General features: G+C 43.6%; 1 pseudogene; it reads left to right on the top strand.

Annotated features, from left to right (window-relative positions):
* The first annotated feature begins 5,028 nt into the window (after window positions 1–5,028).
* Window positions 5,029–5,197, top strand: LOC115940362 (pterin-4-alpha-carbinolamine dehydratase 2-like; annotated as a pseudogene).
* Window positions 5,198–5,378: the final 181 nt, after the last annotated feature.

The raw sequence follows: 5,378 nt of genomic DNA, 5'->3' as shown, positions 1-5,378 counted from the left end.
GTTAAAAGAGAGACTTCTTGCTAAATCCCTCCTCCCCATTTACTTCCTTTAGGAAGAGAAGTGACTCTGAAAGAGAAGGGGCTAGAAAAGGAAGGGAAACTGCTCCTGGCTCACCTCCTCCACTCGTGGCCTTCAGGTCTGCATCCCAAGGCTCCTGGCACCACTATCTTAGAGCCCTGGCCCCAGCGGAGCTCAACGGTAGTGCTGGGACTCTCCTGGCCACCCCAGGCGCAGGCATGGGGGCCCTCACCAGGAGAATGGAGGCAGGGAAGACGTGCTTTCACTGAGTTATTGGTGAGAAAACTTGCTGCCGGGATGACAGTAAGGAGAGAGACAGACGGAGGAAGGAAACAGAGAAAGAAAAAGGAAGGAGAGGAGAAGAAGGGAGGGAGGGCAGATGGGTAGAAGAAAGGGAGAGAGAAGAGATGGAGACAAGAAGGAGAGGCAAGTAGACGGGCAAGGAAGGGGAGGAAGGATGGTGACCTCTCTCTCCCTGCCCTCCAAGAGGGCTTCTTCCTGCAGCCATAACGGGAGAGAATCTGGAAACTACGGTGGAGTGGGGGGAGGGCACAGCAGCCTGGAGGATGTATATTCTTAGCCAGAGGAAGAGAGAAACAAAGGGCCAACTGACAGACGCCTGGTCTGTTCTGGAGCCCCCAGCAAGGAGTCACAGAGGATTTCTCTGATGAGAGCCACACTGGTAACACGACAGTGAGGCCAGCCGGGGAGGGGCTCTGGCACCTGGGGAGCATAAGCCAGGGGCTACCATTACTTGGCTCTCAACAATTCCATTTGTATGAAGTTGAAAAACAGGCAAAACTAATTTATGGCAATTGCTGTCAGAAGCCTGGTTCCTTGAGGGAGTAATATTCCCTGAGAAGGGACCTGAGGAAAACTCCTGGGGCGGCAATGTTTTATATCTTGATACGTGTCTGTGTGTGTGTGTAAAAATTCATGGAGCTGTACACATAAGACGTGTGCTTTATCAGATATTCTAGAAAAATCAAAGGCAAAATAAATCAATGTATTTTCATTTTTAAAATTAATCTGTTTAATCAAAATTTCTAAGGTAAGAGCAATTCCAGTGTTTCCCGGATATTGTAAGAACCAGGAAGGTGGGGGTCATTTCATGCAAGATGCTTGAGGAACACAGCAACCTATAACATAAGCAATGCCTGGGGAAGGGAAGAGGGAGCCCTTGTTCCTCAAAGCGTGGTCTGGGGCCAGCAATAAGCGTATCACCTGGGAGCTTAACAGACTTCCATGTGGTTCATATGCTCCAAATGGAAAATAGAAGCCCTGATAGAGGGCGCCTGGGTGGCTCAGTTGGTTAAGCAACTGCCTTCGGCTCAGGTCATGATCCTGGAGTCCCGCATCGGGCTCCCTGCTCGGCGGGGAGTCTGCTTCTCCCTCTGACCCTCCCCCCTCTCATGCTCTCTCTCTCTCAAATAAATAAATAAAATCTTTAAAAAAAAAAAAAAAAAGAAGAAGCCCTTGATAGAGGCAACAATAAGGCTGTTTCACGCTCTTCTTTTTATTTATTTATTTATTTATTTGACAGAGAGAGAGAGAGAGCACAGGCAGAGGGAGAGGGAAAAGCAGGCTCCCCACCAAGCAGGGAGCCCGACATGGGGCTCAATCCCTCCCAGGACCCTGGGATCATGACCTGAGCCGAAGGCAGATGCTTAACGACTAAGCCACCCAGCGCCCCTAATTGTAAACTTCTTGAGGACAACGTGGAGTAGTGACGAAGAGCTACTTCCTAGCTGAGTCCCTTTGGGAAGTTACTAGATTCCCTTAAGCCTCAGAATATAAAGTGAGAAGAATGGGATTATTATGATTAATACCTATTTCGTGGGTGTTGTGAAGATTAAATAAAATAATGTATGTAAAATGCTTAGTATATTGCTAAATATATAGTAAAAGAATAAGAAATGTTAGCTATTACTATCACCTTCATCCATGGTGCATGAGATGAAGGACATTTATTGATTTATTCAACAAATGTTTATTGCATGCCTACTACATGGCAGGTACTGTTTTAAGCACTGAGGATGCAACCCTGAACTAAATAGACAAAAAAAAAAAAAAAACCTTCCTTATTAAAAAATTATTTTAATCCCTGCCTTGTTGGGATTTCTGCTCTAGCATGAAAGGAGGTGGTAGTGTAGCAGAAGAGAATGTGAACAGAAGGAAATGGGCCACTCTCGGGAGATCTCCTAATTGAGTCCTAGGGTGTCTGGTATCACCATGCACTGATTTTTCCTTCCAGATGGGCTGTGACCACAGTTAGGAAAAGAGGTATGCCACGATATTTTCACACCTGCCCTGGAGACAGCCTACACCAGTGAAAGAGAAAATGTAGCACCTGCAAATCTCTTGCTTAAAACTCTTTTTAAAGAAATTCTTGTTCTTTTGATACTTGTGCCTCTATAAATAAGTTGGGAAGAAACATCTCCATCTGCACTTTGAACAAAGGAAAATTATGACAAGATGTCATATGGGTCCATGATTTCTCCTCCAGGGAGGTGATAACAGAGGTCATAACCCTCCCCTCTTTGCTGGAATAGGTGCCCAAAAGAGCACAATGAGGGGCACCTGGGTGGCTCAGTCGTTAAGTGTCTGCCTTCAGCTCAGGTCATGATCCCAGGGTCCTGGGATCGAGCCCCATGTCGGGCTCCCTGCTCAGCAGGGAGCCTGCTTCTCCCTCTCCCTCTGACTGCCAGTCCCCCTGCTTCTACTCTATCTCTCGCTGTGTGTCTCTCTGTCAAATAAATAAATAAAATCTTAAAAAAATAAAAGAGGGCACAATGACCTTGTGGTCACCCTCTGTCTAAAGGAGCACCTGTCCTAGGGTTCTGGCCTCTCAAAGCCCTCCACTTTCAGCTGAGGCCTGATAGCAATGCAAATATTACCTGAACATTTAGCATTTGATTTGATGTGAGAATAAAAGAAGAAAAACCTCACAGCTCACTCACTTGGTGTTCTTCAGTTTTTGTCCTATTGTACTTCAAAAGAAACCATAATCTATCCCAAAATAGAGAGTTGTCTTGAATTTTGGCAGATCCTAAAAGAGAGGCTAGGGAGTTCCTTGGGGGAGGTTTGTTTTTTTGTTTTTGGTTTTTTTTTTTTTTCCTATTCTTTCCCTTTCTTCCTCTTCCAGTACACGAGTCACTGTATAAAAAGTCACTAAAAGCACTTGAACCTGTTTAGAAAATTATTCTGGGCCTCAGACCTTCATCGTCAGGCTTCTTTTCCTCCCTTCTCGTGTTGTCCCATTTATTGTTGGGTTGAGCTGAGCCTTGGTGACGGTGACACTCCTAAACAGCAGAGAGTAGTCAGGCTTGGAATATAAATAATCCAGAGGCAGCCATGCTTTTGCCTCGTTAGGGATCTAAGATTATGGGCCAGAATTCAGGATTCAAGTAGCTCCCAGTGTCAGCATCTCTGAAGTATAGGGATTGATATGTTCAACCCAGGGTCAGCTTGGAGTTGCCCACATACCCAGATTCCGTGACCTCTTCTCAGAAACCCAGTGCTGTAGAGGTGTTTGCTTCCTTAGCCCCAGGCTTACCAGCTCTTTGCTTGCTCCTCTTTCTGTCTGAAGCTGCTCTATCAAGCTTTGCAATCAAGTCTTGCTGAATCATGACACCTCGTACTTCCTAGTATTTGATAACAGAAGTGAAAGTAAGACTCTTGTCATAATGTAATATTTTCATGGGAATTTTAACTTTTAGGACATTTTCCTTAATGTCACCAACACAAAACAAGTAGCTGCCGTTTGTTAAAAGTTTTATCAAGCTATGTGTTTAAACAGTGTAGCTCAAACTTTTTGAACCATAGCACATTTAAGTAAGGGTGATGCCCCCAAGCACCCGCAAATAGTCTCATTTTCCAGTAGGAGAAAAAGTAAGTGATAAACTATCGTTTTACAAGCACATGTTGTAGATTTTATGTACACATCTTCTCTAGCATTAGATTGTTCATATGTCAAAGCCCAGTTTTAGATAAAATTGTGGGCCACAAATACCATTGCCTCAAATATGTGTCACCACAGAACAATGTTCCGCTCGTCAAAAGTTTCTGAATAACAGAAGTAAAACAAATAAATCGCCGAAGTAGCAATTAGTAAAAGTTTACTGTGCATACACCAAAGAGACAGTTTGCCAAACAGGGAGCATTCAAACCAAAACATGGAATGAACCTCAGGAATATATGGCTACGAGACTGCTAATATAATGAGAAAGCAACGATTGTTCATTCTTCACAGGGATTGGTTATACTATTAGAATCAGAATTAAAATAATATTAGGATTTTCTTAAATGATAGGGAATGGGCTAGTGGTTACCTCATATCAATTTTGAAAAACACTTTAAGTTTTGTTGTGATTTCCAGAGGCATAAGCAAGAAACGACCCAGGTCAAGCTGGTCTTGCAAAATAAGCTAAACTAAGCTTCGTTTGGATGACGAAACTGGTTTTCATCTCCTCAGCGAATTTTCAATGCTGGTCTCGGTATATTTTTTATTTTAACACAATTAAAAAAACCCAAAAAAACGAAACAAACAAAATGTTTTAACATAAAAAACAAACAAATTGGAATGCCTGGGTGGCTCAGTCTGTTAAGCGGCTGCTTTCGGCCCAGGTCATGATCCCAGGGTCCTGGGATTGAGTCCCACATCGGGCTCCTCGCTCAGCGGGGAGCCTGCTTCTCCCTCTCTGTCCCTCTGCTTGTGCTCTCTCTGTCAAATAAAATCTTTAAAAAAAAAAAAAAACAAATTTATAATAATGAAGCCAAATTCACAGTTTGTCATCAAGTAGCCAGAATGGGAGCAATTGGAAATCATAATCAAGGCAATAAAACACTGATGATACACCATTAAACAAAATGCCCCTTCAAACAAGCATGGGAATTCCAACTATCATTCCGCAAGTGCAATATGAGCTCTGTGGCATGTGCGCTACTGGGTGCCAACCAGACTTGTCCGTCTGTCAGTCGAAAAGTCAGAAAATTGGGGCATTTGGCTTTATGTCCTGAGTCGCCCTGCAAGCAGAGATGAATCATCACCTGGAATGCTTCAATGTGTACAACAAGGTGCGGATAACCCTAACGTCACATGACTGTGGTGGACTGACCAAGAGAGATGTGAAACTGGCCAAGTTTATTGAAAAAGCAGCTGCTTCTGTGTGATCTCTTCCAAAATGCATGTCAAACCCAGTGCACATCTTAGCCATCATGTATGTGGAAGGCAGTTCACATGAACAAATTCAGTTGTCAATTTAAGCTCCCCTTTTGAACAGTCTTTTTTTTTTTCTTAAGATTTTATTTGAGAGAAAGAGAGCACAAGCAGGGGGAGAGGCAGAGAGAGAGGGAGAAGC

The sequence above is a fragment of the Leptonychotes weddellii genome, chromosome 8 (assembly GCF_054177405.1).
Source record: "Leptonychotes weddellii isolate Sample4059 chromosome 8, ASM5417740v2, whole genome shotgun sequence".
Taxonomy (NCBI): Eukaryota; Metazoa; Chordata; class Mammalia; order Carnivora; family Phocidae; genus Leptonychotes; species Leptonychotes weddellii.
Note: the sequence above shows the minus strand (reverse complement) of the source record. Positions and strands in the feature narration are given on the sequence as shown.